This window comes from Schistocerca serialis, chromosome 1, assembly GCF_023864345.2.
Source record: "Schistocerca serialis cubense isolate TAMUIC-IGC-003099 chromosome 1, iqSchSeri2.2, whole genome shotgun sequence".
NCBI classification, from domain to species: domain Eukaryota; kingdom Metazoa; phylum Arthropoda; class Insecta; order Orthoptera; family Acrididae; genus Schistocerca; species Schistocerca serialis.
In genome coordinates, this window is record NC_064638.1 from 994,768,803 (window position 1) to 994,784,388 (window position 15,586).

The following is a 15,586-nucleotide window of genomic DNA, read 5'->3' on the forward strand; positions in this document are numbered from 1 at the left end:
GCCTTTCCTTAATCTTTCTTCTAAGATAAGTCATAAGGTCAGCATTCCCTCACGTGTTCCAATATTTCTACAGAATCCAAACTGATCTTCTCCGAGGTCGGTTTCTACCAGTTTTTCCATTCATCTGTAAAGAATTCGCATTAGTATTTAGCAGTTGTGACTTATTAAACTGATCATTCGGTAATTTTCACACCTGCTTTCTTTGGGATTGGAATTACTACATTCTTCTTGAAGTCTGAGGGCATTTCACCAGTCTTTGCATCTTGCTCACCAGATGGTAGAGTTTTGTCATGGCTCCATCTCCCAAGGCTATCAGTAGTTGTGAAGGAATGTCGTCTACTCCTAGGGCCTTATTTCGACTTTGGTCTTTCAGTGCTCTGTCAAATTCTTCACGCAGCATCATATCTCCCATTTCATCTTCATTTACATCCTCTTCCATTTACATATTATTGCCCTCAAGTACATGGCCCTTGTATAGACCCTCTGTATACTCCTTCCACCTTTTTGCTTTCCCTTCTTCACTTAGAACTGGGTTTCCATCTGAGCTCTTGATATTCGTACAAGTGGTTCTCGTTCTCCAAAGGTCTCTTTAATTTTCCTATAGGCAGTATCTACCTTACCCCCAGTAGTACATGCCTCTATGTCCTTACATTTGTCCTCTAGCAATGCTTGCTTAGCCATTTTGCATTTCCTGTTGATCTCATTTTTGAGACATTTGTATTCCTTTTTGCCTGCTTCATTTACTTCGTTTTTATATTTTCTCCTTTCATCAATTAAATTCAATATCTCCTCTGTTGCCCAATGATTTCTTCTACTCTAATAAGGATTTCTACTAGGCTATAAAGTTTTCATGTTCATGTGTCAACTGTAAAAATACGGAACGCATGATTGTTGTTGAAGAAAGAAGAGTGGGAATAGCTTGTGATTTTAAATTACTTTGTAATTTGTGTGGCTATGAATTTTCATTTTCATCCTCCAAAAAACTGACACTGGTACCTCAGACAGCAATTTTAGGTTAGCATATGCTCTGAGATGGCAACAACCTTGCCGCAGTGGATACACCAGTTCCCGTCAGATCACCGAAGTTAAGCGCTGTCGGGCATGGCTGGCACTTGGATGGATGACCATCCGGGCTGCCATGTGCTGTTGCCATTGTTCGGGGTGCACTCAGCCTCGTGATTCCAAGTGAGGAGCTACTCGACCGAATAGTGGCGGCTCCGGTCAAAGAAAACCATCGTAACGACCGGGAGAGCAGTGTGCTGACCACACGCCCCTCCTATCCGCATCCTCAACTGAGGATGACACGGTGGTCGGATGGTGCCGATGGGCCACTTGTGGCCTGATGACGGAGTGCTTTATATGCGCTGAGATGCCTTGGCCAGGGCAGGGAAGGAGGTAATTTATTGTGTGGTTTTCTGAACATGCCTCCACCTTGTGCAAGGTTTGGAAAAATAAATAAATAAATGTATGATGCTGTATGTGATACTGCCACAATTTCTATGAAGAAAGCAGTGGAGGAATTGTGGAAATAAACCAAAAAGAAATAGGTCCCAGGCAGATATTCATGACAGTGAATCTCGTACAAATGTCACTGACCTGTGTGTGTCTGTAGATGGGACATGGATGAAAAGGGGTCACACATCTCTGTATGGAGTTGTATCTGTTACTGCTATTGACTCAGGTAAAGTTTTAGATGTAGAAATTATGTCTAAATACTGCCACCAGTGTGCAATAAGGAAAATGTCCAACGATGAAGACAGTGAGAAACTGTGGCAAGAAAAGCATGCAGTAGCATGCCCTAAAAATTTCAGTGGCTCAAGTGAGGGCATGGAGGCTGCTGCAAATGTGAGGATGTTCTCCAGGTCTGAGGGCCAGTATGGTGTTAGATATACTAAATACTTTGGTGATAGAGACTCCTCTCTGTTCAAAGCTGTAACAGATAAAAATCCATACAATACAACAATAGAAAAGTTGGAATGTGTTGGCCATATCCAAAAGAGGCTTGGTGGTATGCTTTGTTGGTTTCTGAAAGAGAAGAAAGGTGAAGTACTTGAGGATTGAAAACCACTAGGAGGAAAAGGCAGGCTTACTCTGAAAGAAATTGATTCTCTTCAGTTATTTTATTGGAGAGCTATAAGGAAAAAATACACATAATTTAGAGGCAATGAGGTGTGCTGTATGGGCAAGTTTTATCCACAAACTCTCCGCTGACCAAACACCAATGCACAATCTATGTCCAAAAGACAACTGGTGTAAATTCAACAACAGAAATGAGACGTATTCACATTAACACTCATTACCAGAACCTGTTGTGAATGCAATTAAGCCCACATTCAGGTTTCTTGCAAACCCTGATTTACTGAGGAAATGTCTTCACAGAAAGACACAAAATGCAAATGAAAGTCTCAATAATTTAATTTGAATTAGATGCTTAAAAAGGACATTCTGTGGACTTGAAGTACTCAAAATAGCTGTCTATGATGCAATTTTATGTTAAAATGATGGAAATAATGGCAAGATTGAAGTGCTGCAGAGAGTTGGTATAGATCCTGGTGTGTTTACAACAAAAGCATTTTACATCATCAACAAGAGCAGGCTCAAGAAAGCTTAAAGGTCAGTGTCTTATCTGCAAATACAGGCCAGGCAGATTCGAAGAGGAGAGAAGAGAAACCTGGAGGATGAGGAGTATCAGTATGGAGGATTTTAAAATTGAGGTAAGCTTATTACATGTAGAAGTATGAGAAGAAAATCTTTGAACCTCATTTTCTTTGTTTTACATTTTTTATGTTATTAGAAGCCCTTTCTCAAAAAGTATATGCACTAATGCTATGAAATTTTCAGGAACTGTTTGCAACATGTTGCTGCCTCACTGGAACTAAAAAACATAAGATCTTGCAATTAAATTCTGATTTTTAGATGATTGTATGTAGATAAAAAGTTAATTTTGGATGTGCAAAATTAAAAACTCTGTCAATGATATAATTTGTACCATAAATTAATAACTGTAGTTCAGTGGTCTTACAACCTTTTCAGGACACTGCAATAAAATTTTCAGATTAATTGCATAATTAGAAATTGAGTTACGGCTTTTTATTAAAAAATGTCAATACAAAAATTAAAATTTCAAATTTCTGGCAAAATATTGGTCCTGCATATTTCATTATATTTTTCCATTAAAACACAGCTCTTTTGCTTTATACATGTAAAACTTTAGATTTGTACTATAATAAATATGGCTGTAATGCTTTTTTAAAATAAATGTTTACATTTTCCGTTACATCCCCCCTTAACCTTGAATACAGCTTTTGCAAAGGTACAAATGAAGTGATGGAAGTTCTGAGCCTGGACCACTCATCCATACGTGAGTCAATCATAAAATAAACACTGCAGTTTGTGTGAAAATTTGACAGTTTATGCACTTTTGCAGGATTAATTAATAATTCAGTGCTGTCAGAATAGCAGCCATTTAAGTCCTACAATTTTTCAATTTGAGTACGGCTCAATCTTTGGGTACATTTACTGCAGAAGGTATAGTAGCAGGAGAGGAGCAAGTCTAGTCAGACCACATAACATTTCACACAAAACAAGGAACTGCTTATGTGTAAATGAATTTCAATACTCGGTGGATGATGGAATGAATGAAGTGGGAGTGAGTGCTGCAATTCAGTTTTATGATCCAAAAGAGCAATTAGTGAAGCAACTTCAAGATAAAAGAATTTATAAGCAATGCGTGCAGTTACTTGTTCAAGGGAGGTGTAAAAAACAATAGGACATAACCAACGTGAGAATAACTGATGATCTTAGAGCAAATACTGCTTTGTAACGGTCTTATAGATGCAACAGCAATCACACAATTCACAGTGCTTTAAGATACTGTCTTAAACCTCTTTTAGAACACAAGATCAAAGCTGATGAACTGCCAATGGCAAAAGCATTGGCCTGATAGGAACCATATTATTCTCTTAAATCAATGCTTTGAATGACTTTTTTCCCCAAAATTGGTTTATATAAAGTCAATGCAGAATAGTAAAAATGCTGTATATAAATGATGGAGAGCATTAAGCAGTCTTCGAGAGTTTATCTATCATACTAATGTATGTTATTTGACCACTTAGTGCAGCACTGTAAAACAGAAAAAATTTAAGTGCAAACTGCAGTTATGATCGCTGCAGTTTTGTGTCAGACATTTACTTGTGAAACTGATCCACTGCTGTTTGTCAGATACTTACTTGTGAAACTGATCCACTGCTGTTTGGTGGTACAGCTTTTGTTGAACTCTCAACTTTTCCATTTTGCCAGTTATAATACAGCATTGTCCAGTCAGGCGATCCTAAAATGGCAACTAAATTTTTGCTGTCAAATGTGAAGCTAACAGAAACAAATTCATGAGCAGCACTTTCAAATGGAATTCCTAAGTTTTTCACACATGAGAGTGAAGCCATATCATAAATGGACATACTTGGTTTGCTTCCTTTCTTTACAACAGCTACAAATTTCCTTAATGAACAGAGGAAAAAACAGTCAATCTAAAGCTGAACATTATCACTCTACATAAATACAGAATTGTGGAAGTGATTTTCAAACACTACTGCATATCAGATCTACAAGAGACGTAGCATACATAAAATGTTGTGTCATATCACTTAATAAAAATAATAGTACAATATTACCAGGAAAGAGTGCTCAGTAAATTTTCTTATTAATATATACTGAAAGATCACCACCAAAACAGTACCTTGATGTTACACACGTACTCTAAACAGCAACGCTAAATTCTCACTACACACGTTTAGGGATCATAGTTTGAACTGGGTAAGCATATTTCCAAATAGGAAATCACACGACTGAAATTCTGAAATATCTACTGCACAAAGTGCACAGTACTATTACTGTTGTGATGTTTCTATGAACAACTGTAAGAAGAGTTCAATGTAATAACACCCACTTTGCCACAAACATAATGTTGTGTGACAGGTTTTAGGATGTCTGATCACCAATACCTGATAGTGCCACATGGGCCACTACCATAACCAGGTCTTGTATTTGCACCTATTTCCATGTTATTCCCCTTTCTTTTACGTTCTCACTAGCTAGTCTATACATCATTTCATACTTTCCCTCTCTCTCCATTTTCTCTATTTCACTGCATTTCTGTTTCGTCCATTTTTCTCTTGCTTCTTCAGTTTCTCTTCTTAATTCATTATTCAGTTTCCTGTACCTCTTTTTGCCTTCTTCAGTTTCTACACTTTTCCATGTTCTGCGCTCTTCCATCTTTTTCAACAAGTTTTCTGTTATCCATTCTTTCCTGGTGCTTTGGGATACTCTAATTCCTAGTATTTCTTTGGCAGAGTCCCTCATTTTTATCCACTTGTCATTGACACTTTCATCAACACTACCTCTTTGCCATTTTTCGATAAATCTGTTCTCCAAATCTGATGCCTTTCCTACCTCTTTGAGTCCTTCTATGTTTAGTCTTTCCTCTGCTTTACTTCTCCAGACTTTTTTCAACTTCACTAGTATTTCTCCCATCACTAGGTTGTGGTCTGAATTTATATCCACTCCTGGATAAACTTTAGCATTCTTCAAACAGTTCCTAAACCTTTTTTGTATCAGGATGTAATCCAGCTAATATCTTTCCCTATTCAAATTTGATATCCATGTGTAACGGATGGTATTCTAGCAGAAGAACCACAGGAGGTTTTGAACAGATGGCAAGAATATATTGTATGTCTGTATAAGGGGGATGAAACGCAAAGCGAAATTAAGGTTGAAGAGGAGCAATATGTGCCGGAAGATGGAAAGGGATTTACCATCTTGGAAGCAGAATTAGAAAAGGCGCTGAAGGAGATGAAGAATAGGAAGGCATGTGGAATAGGTGATTTTCTAGCAGAACTGCTGAAGAGTTTGGGAAACAAGGCAAGAAAAGAAATAGTCTACCTCTGTAACGAGATATATAACAAAGGGGAATGGCCTGAGGACTTCACTGCAACAGTTATGATACCAATAGAGAAAAAGAGAAACACTAAAAAATGTGAAGAGCACCAGACCATCAGTCTAATTTCTCATGCAGCTAAAGTCTTGCTGAGAGTGTTGAATAGAAGGTTATATGGCAAGCTGGATAGAGGGATTGCAGAGGAGCAGTTCGGATTTAGAAGATGAAAAGGAACAAGAGATGCTATTGGCCTGTTAAGAACTATAGGGGAAAGATATATGGCAAAGGGTAGAGAAATCTTTGCTGTTTTTATAGCTTTAGAAAAGGCTTTTGACAGAGTTCAGTGGAACAAGCTGAAGGATATCTTGAAGAGCAAAGGAGTAGATTGGAAAGAGAGACGACTGATACAGAATCTATATTTACAGCAGAAAATGAGGATAAGGATTGGAAATGAAATGCCAGAAGGAAGCAGCATTGGGCGAGGTGTTAGACAAGGTTGTTGCGAAAAGCTTAGATGGAAAAAGCGGAATATGTATTGGTGGAAAGAGAATAGAATGTATAAGATTTGCTGATGACATGGTATTAGTGGCAGAAAGTGAGCGGATAGTGAATAACATGCTCAAAGATCTGAATGAAGCTTGTGTGGAATATGGGATCCAAATAAACACAGCAAAAACAAAGAGTGTGGTCATCAGTACAAGACAAAGACTGTCCAATATTAAAATACGACAATCTACCATTAGCCAAGTATGTGAATTTAAATATCTTGGAAGCACAATAACTGAAGACTTGAGGTGTCACCAGGAGGTGAAAACTTGAATTGCCATAGCGAAGGAGGCATTCAACAGAAAGAGGAGACTCTTATGTGGCAAATTAGATAAAGGGCTAAGGAAAAGGCTTGGCAAATGTTTTGCCTGGAGTGTGGCACTATATGGGGCAGAAGCATGGACACTAAGACGAGAGGATGAAAAAAGGTTAGAAGCATTTGAGATGTTGATGTGGATGAGAATGGAGAGAATAAGCTGGATAGAAAGAGTGAGTAATGAAAGAGTATTGGAAAGGGTTGTTGAGAGAAGATCTCTGCTGAAGGTTGTAAGAGAAAGGAAAAAGAACTGGTTGGGACATTCATTGAGGAGGGAGTGCTTGCTAGTAGATGCTTTGAACGACTGGTTTGTGGGAGAAGACTGAGAGGAAGAAGGAGATACAAGATGACAGATGACATAAAGGGAAGAGGAAATTATGCAGACCTGAAGAGGATGGCAGAAGACCGGACAGCCTGGAGAACTACCATGTGAAAACCTGCCTTTAGGCGGAACACTGATGATGATGATGTAATTGCACCTCTGCATACGCTCAAAAAGTAAACAATCCTCTGGAGTCAAATCAGGTGTCATGCTCGCCATGTAATTAGGCTCCTGTAATTCAATCATATATGGCCAAATCATTTATCTCAGGAAGCACATGTAATTATAAAGTGAGGCACCATCGTGTTGAAAACATAGATAATACAGAATGTTTGAAGGCAAATCTTAAAGGAATTCTAGGAATGTAGCAATAAAATAAAGTACATGCCACCAAATGACGTGACACAGCAATAAAGTAAATGACATGCCATCAATGAGGTGAGGTGATTGAAGATATGGTCAAATCATATGAATGGCCACAACAATATAACCACAAAAATAACTACAACAATACTGTCAAATTGTGTCATTTATATTTTGTGATCTATTCACAACATGGATCTATAGGATACAAAATAAATAAATAAATATCACAGTTACACAGCAAATTCTGTCATGTTTGTCGCATTCACAATCAGATGCTGAAAAATAGACCAGGTATCATGAGAACTGCAAGGTAACAATGAAGACTCCCAAGGATTCTAGAAGCTGCCACAACTGAGTAACAAACACTATAGCAATTTAATGTACTGCCTCACCTTCCCTTACACAATGGCTCCATGTCTCCAAAGCAGATATCACCAAGTGATTTGTGATAATGGAATACATCTGTTTTGGTCAACAAACAGTTGAAATCCAAACTGAGTCATAACTCTGATGGACTTTTACTACCACATGATATTTCCCTAACCTTTTAAGGCAAAAACAATTTCCCTAAGAATTCCACATATTTCACAAATATTACCATGTCCTGAACTTTTTCAGGTAAAGTCAATCACCCAAGAATTCCAGCTTTTTCACATAAATTATCGCTCTGTTGATGATGTGTCCATGTGAACCATATGGAAAATACCTCATTTATAGTCGTCCATCACCATGGAGGAACATTGTTGGTACCAATGCGCACATCTTTTTTCCACAGCTGCAGTTAAATATTTATAAAAACCGCAAGCAACAAGGTCTGGCAGTGTGAAAAACACTCCTGCTACAACTGATAAAAACCCCTCTTACTAAACTTTGTTTTATCATACAGTAACACCACACTGGCATATTATCCAGATAGTAAATATTCGTAAGGAAAAAAAGGAAACAACTACGTTATGCATAAGCAAGGATACAAGCAACAGACATATATTTTTGCAGATAGTCATGGGAGAGGAGTTACGGAAATTATGAGAAGAAATCACCCAGACCTTAATGTAACAGGCATCATCAAACCAGGCGCGCCATTACGCGAAATTCTGAAAAACAGTGACAACATATTAACGACGGGTAACAGCTGCATCATAATAGGAGGCACAAATGATGTTTACTGTAATGAAACTTGGCGTGCGACGAAAATCCTAACGGAAACAATCAAAAGGATGCCTCGAGTGCATTTCTACATTGTTAGTATCCCCAGGAGGCACGATCTGATGGAAAACTCGTGTGTATACATCGAGATTGTTACAGCAAACAGGCTATTTGAGAAAATATGTAGAGGTTTCCAGAATACGACTTTCGTAGAGATAAACAGTGTTCAAAGAGAGCACTTCACAAGACATGGTCTCCACATGAACGTAAAAGGGAAAAAGATTATTAGTGCCGAAATACTTAAATTTATTAATGAGTCATCTGTAATGGAAGTATCTCCAATCCCAATTCCGCCAAAACAAGAGTTGTCTGTAACAGTGGAACCATCATTATCTGCAGTAGAGCTACAACAAACACCAGTAGCAGCAGCAAAGGCTCAGATATTCTCAGCAGCAGTGTCAGATAAACCAATAGCAGCAGAATCACCACAATCATCAGCAGAGCTGTCGTCATCAGCAACAGCATCCAGAACAGCAGACCCCATAATACTACCTCAAGGCAATGAAAATGCATGTGAGGAAAACATACAAAGGTCATTAGCCGCAGCAGCTAACAAAGAAGGGCAGTCACCAAGTCGGGGAGCACAGAGGCCACCAGCAACAGCAACCACACAGAAGAGGTGCCTGAGGCCTGGGAGATCAACAGCAGAAGCAGCTTCCAATCAAGACAGATGCCTGAGAACTAGGAGACCTGCTACACTAAGTGAGGATTTTTTATGGTACCGAGTAAGCAGAAAGAGAACATGGAAAAAGATGTAAGTAAAACTGTCCATCTTAAATACCAGTGTGACAATAGTGAGAGGAATATAAACACTGGACAAAGATACGATCCAGGTTTAATTACACAAACTGAAAAAAATCACTGCATAGTACCAGAAGCAAAGGGAGCAAGTGAAGTGCTTAGTATATTACAGGAAGGGGAACTATTACATTTAAAGCCAACTGTTAGAATACTTCACCAAAATGTTCAATACATAAACAATAAAACAGAGGAACTAGAGGTAATATTACAGGAGTATAGGCCAAACATTCTAGTAGTTACAGAACATGGGCTAAAAGAAAATCACATAGGAATTTACAACTTGAAGAATTATGTGAAAGTAGCCAGTTTTTGCAGAACTTCCTATAAAGGTGTTGGGGTTGCCATTTTTTCTAACTATAAATCAACTAAAGCCATAAATATAACAAAATACGCTATAGAATTGAGCTTTGAAGCTACAGCACTGGAAACTAAAATTGCTGGGAATTTATGTTGTGCATTAGGTTTGTATCGATCACCAAATGGTATAATTAAAACCTTCTTTGAACAGCTGGAAGATATAATCCAACACCTCTCAAAAACATATGCTTATTTGATCATTATAGGAGATCTGAACATAGACACGAGTAAAAATACAGACAATACTAAGACCCTACTGGACTTATTGTGCATATACAATCTAAAAATAAAAATAGATAAACCAACCAGAGTAACAAAGCATAGTGAAACTATTATTGATCATGTAATAACAAATATTCCTATATGCTACTGTGACACACAGGTAATAAACTCCACATTAGCAGACCATTTTGCAATCATGATAGACATAAATATAAAGACTAGTGATTCAGTCCAGAAGATATGGGAAATGAGAAGACAGAACTACCCACATAACATAAATCTGCTAAAAAAGATGTTAGAGGCAGAAAACTGGGAAACAATATATGCAGCTAAAGACGCAAACACCAAATGGAACCAGTTTTATTCTTTATTCAATTATTATTATGATGTTACATGTCCTGTTAGTAAAAGGCTTGTCAAACAGCAACAAAAAAAGAAAAGCTGGAGGACTGGAGAAGTAATCCATGCCAGAAATAATCTGAGAGTGTATTATGACCTCTCCAAACAAAAAAATAATGAGGCCTACAACACACTGTATAAAATAAAAAAGAAAGAGTACTGTAGTTTTATCAGAGAAACTAAAGCATCATTCATCAGGATGTCTATAGATAAGGGAAAGAACTACTCAAAAGGTTTATGGTCGTTCATTAATGGAGAGAGAGGAAAAGTAACAAATCGGGCAGAGGACATCTGCCCACTGATGAGTGGGAAAAGCAACGCAAACCCTCTAGAAGTAGCCAATACTTTTAACAGATATTATATTACTGTAGCAGACGAATTAATAAGTCAAAATAAAACAAATGCAGTAAGTAAATTGTTAAACCCCCCACATACAAATCATACTATGGTTTTCATACCTACAACAGATGCAGAAGTGTCAAACCTAATAAAACAACTTAAAATTAAACACTCTTCTGGCTTGGATGGTGTTACATCACATCTCATAAAGGAATGCAGAGAATGTATATTAAAACTATTGACACACATGCTGAATGCTGCGATAGAAGAAGGTATATTTCCAGATTCACTGAAAGTAAGTAAAGTGAAGCCAATATTTAAGAAAGGGAACAGGGATGAATTAGGAAATTACAGGCCAATATCATTGATCTCAACATTTGCTAAAATCTATGACATGATAATAAAGAATAGAATTGTAAGTTTTATGACAAAGTACAGTATACTGCATTCATCACAACATGGTTTCAGAGAAGGGAAGTCAACAAAAACAGCATCAACAGATATAATTGAGCACAATCTTAATTTACTTGACAGGCAACAAAAGACTTGTGGGATTTTTATGGACCTATCTAAGGCATTTGATTGTGTGAACCACTCAAAATTAATGATGAAATTATATCAGTATGGAATTAGAGGAAAATGTTATGACATACTTAAATCATACATTATAAATAGGAAACAATGCACAGAAATCAGACATACTAGTGGGGGAAATATAACAAACTACATATCAGAATTACAAACAGTTAAACACGGTGTGCCGCAAGGGTCTGTGCTTGGGCCAATACTATTTATACTCTATGTAAATGACTTCCCTAACTATATAAATCAGAAACTTATAATGTATGCTGATGACACAACAATCATTTGCACAGCTGACACAAAGGAGGAGCTTGAGAAGGAAGCACTCCTGACTATTTAAAATGCAAATAAATATTTAACACAAAACAACCTGTTTATGAATCAGTCTAAAACAATGAATGTAGTATTTCAGACCAAGCATAGCGAAAATTATAATATAAATGTTAATATAAATGAAAAGACTATTAAAGAAGTAACCAGCACAAATTTTCTAGGAACTATAATAGACAAACATTTGGCATGGAGGGAGCACATAGATGCACTGTGTAAAAAGATAAACAAACAGATCTTCATCATGCATAAAACAGCTAAGACTGTGGATGATAAAGTCCTCAGATCAGTGTATTATGGACTTGTCTTCCCACATTTGTCTTATTCAGTTCATATATGGGGAAATGCACAAGCTGGCTACCTAAAAAGAATATTCACAATTCAGAAAAGGGCAGTGAGATGCATTGCAAAAATACCACCAAGACAGACCTGTAGGCAAGCTTTTGTACACTATAATATTATGACAGTATATTCACTGTATATATACCAAACCATAATGGCAGTAAGGTCAAGTGATACACACCTCCTAAATAAAGATGTACACAAACACGGTACAAGAGGAAATGAAAATTACTACATGATAAACAGAAATCTAAAACTGTCTATGACTGCCCCAGAAGAAGCAGGCAAAAGGTTTTTTAATAAACTCCCCAAAATCATTAAAAAAGAAACAGATCTAAAATGTTTTAAAAATCATTTGAAACTATATCTCACAGAGAAATGTATATACAGTTTGAGTGAATACTAAGATGGTGTTTAAATATATCATTACTGAAATGTACCTGTAAAAATTATCATTTCTGTATGTTTTTTTTTATTTGTGTGTACGTATAATGTGAAACATGTAAAATCTTTGTATGATTATGGACTATTTCTGTTTAATCATTTGTTTCATTTATATATATACTGAAATCAAGTTTGATGTTAATAGGCTATTGTATGACACACCCAATACTCTCAGCTGGATTTTCAGCTGGAGTCCATGGGCAAAGAATAAATAAATAAATAAATAAATAGTTAGTAACTCATTTTCACCACCATAGTAATGTCATATGAGTTATAGTTCCATGTGGCAAGCATCACTCCGACACAAGGTTACATGACTGCCACTTTTGTGGACAGATCACAGTCTGAAAGCACAGCAAGAAGAATGGTGCGCATAGCAAAAAACAGGTCAAGTGGTACAACATGACATAATCATCATCAAATGCTATGAATACTCAGCAAAAGTTGTAATGGTGCTCCAACCGTAATAGGGACACTGTGATCTGTGTGTGTGTGATCTGTACAGGAAATTAGTAGACATATATCTGTGCACCACGGCAACTGTTGCCACATGTAATTCATTTCATTACTCTAGTGTCAAAAATAATAACTACCAATATGGACAATATGCCAGAGTGGTGTTATTGTATGACAAAACCAAGTTTAACTGGTGGCTGTGATTCAGAGTGATACCTGCAAGACCTTGAAGTGAGTAAATGGTGGATATTTAAAACACTGTACTGATGATGAGATAAAGAGCAACAATTGTGGACAGTTTCTGAAATGTAGTACAAGGTAATGTTCACTATATTTTGCATTCTCGTTCTATCTAAAGACAGAATGCTTTCAATTATGATTTTAGTTTTTGAATAAAATGTGTACATGAAGGAAGCGAATGGATTGTATTAGCCTATTTAAGTAAATCTGAATGACTGGCATTTGGTTTATGTGCATTTGTTAAGTTTATTTCACATTTGTAAGTTTATTTCATTAAATTTCAATTTTAATAGAGAAAATCTCTTTCACCATACTGCTCATATTATCTTACTTTACATACCACTTATTTTTATTAGTATCATTATGATATCAGATACTTATTTTGAAGAGGAGCAATTCATACTTTTAAATAAAGTAAGATTAAAATCTTTTACATGATTCGTTATTTCTTTAGCAAATAATATCAATATTTTCATTTTCTTCCCCACGTGCTATTATTTCCATATTATAGACATACTAACATTAGAATCTGTAACATTCTGGGTTACATACCATGCCTTATTGTGGAAGAGTTACCATTCAAGTACTGAAAATGTGACTAATCAAGCAATAAATTAATACAATGAAAGAAAACAGGGTACGTACATTACAATGAAAGGAAATTTTATAAATATTTGTACCTATTTGGGCTAAGGCAGATGATAGTGACAGTTTTATTTGTCTCTTCAAGTGTTATGTACTGCTGAGTTTTTTCCTTGTAATCATGGAGAACTATGACACCGCCTGCTGGATATAAGACCTTTTCACTTGTAACATACAAAGCATTGCCTTTCACATCTGTCCTCAAGCCATAGAAAGCAGACGCCTCAAGTGTTAAAGAAGACATGGCTAGTTAAGTCCCAAGATGACTGAAAAAAAAGTTGGAAACTGTATTTTATGGCATTCTTTCAAGTTATACTTAGAAGGCACAGGAGAAACTCGGACATCAGCCCCAATTGGGCAGCGAAATAAAATCAATGGTGACAAGTGAAAATTTGTGGCAGACTGGGACTTGAACCCAGATTTCCCACTTTATGTGAGCAGTCACCTTACCACTTTGTCTCTCCAAGCACACTTTCCATCCAGCGCAAATTCTCAATTTGTTGTACGCTACCTATGTAGGGTCGACTGTCCATTATCCTGACTGCTCGCAGCTTTGCCTGATTCCGGTAAGAGTATGGACATCTTGCGGGAATCAGGTAAAGCTGCTAGCAGTCAGTATAAGGAACAGCGGATGCTACATAGGTAATGTGCGACAAGTTGAGGGTTAAGGCTAGATGGGAAACATGCTCGGATAGTTGAAACAGTTAGGTGATCGCTTACATAAGTGGGAAATCTGGGTTCAAGTGCCTGCCTGGCAAAAATTTTCATTGTTCATCACTGAATTTATTTCATGTCCATGTCTAATTGCAGTTGATGCCTAGGTTTCTCTTATGCCATTCATACATACAGCCACTGAATCATCACATGTATAATAACTATATTTAGAAGATTGTATGATGCAAAAGAGTAGATGTCAACATGTTAACTTTTTTTTTTAATACAGTGGATAGCAAAAATGATTCCAGGTTTTAATGGGGATATCATTGTATTTTAATGCAGAGTGAAAATTGAGTGCAATAATGAACACAGAAATTGTTTATTTATATTAATTAGATATGATTCATATTTCCATTGACTTCTTTAGTGATAATTATTGATTACATACTATTAACGCTCTCATGAGTGTTGTTCATAGTTCTGCACAGGTAGAATGACAGTGATTTTTCATCTTGAGAGGATCACTAATTCAGTTATGGAAAGTGTGTCCACTGTTGATTACCTGTGGCTCTTTTTTCATTTAATTTTATGATTTGCTTCATTGTTAATACTTTTTTTCAGGGTAATGCATCTTCATGTGGGACATACAGAGAATTTTGGCCCGTATGGAATTAACATGAACGGGGTGTGATGTTTCACTACAACAGTGCCACAGGCTGTGTTTCTTGATCCTCAGTTTTGATTGTGAAGGAATGCTTCCTTTTAATTTGATCTCTTTGAAGGTGACACTGGTTGGCTTGCTCAGTAACCTGATTTAACAATATGTTATTTTTATCAGTGGAAATATATACAAACCAAGAACTGCACACATGAATCTGAAGCTACTAAAGACACACATATTACAAGAAGTTGCAACCAGTTAGCTTGTAATAGCCCCAAGCTAGGATAACTTCCATGGATGGCTTCAGAAGTATCACCAATAAGAGCTACAGCTTGATGAAGGGTAAGTTTAAAGTGGACTGAAAAATGCTTTTTACAGTTTTTTTTTAAATTTCTTGTTTGATTTGATTTTTACTGCTCTTCAAAT

At 36.7% G+C, this 15,586-nt stretch overlaps 1 pseudogene; it reads left to right on the top strand.

Annotated features, from left to right (window-relative positions):
* Window positions 1–1,034: 1,034 nt before the first annotated feature.
* Window positions 1,035–1,152, top strand: LOC126427017 (5S ribosomal RNA; annotated as a pseudogene).
* Window positions 1,153–15,586: the final 14,434 nt, after the last annotated feature.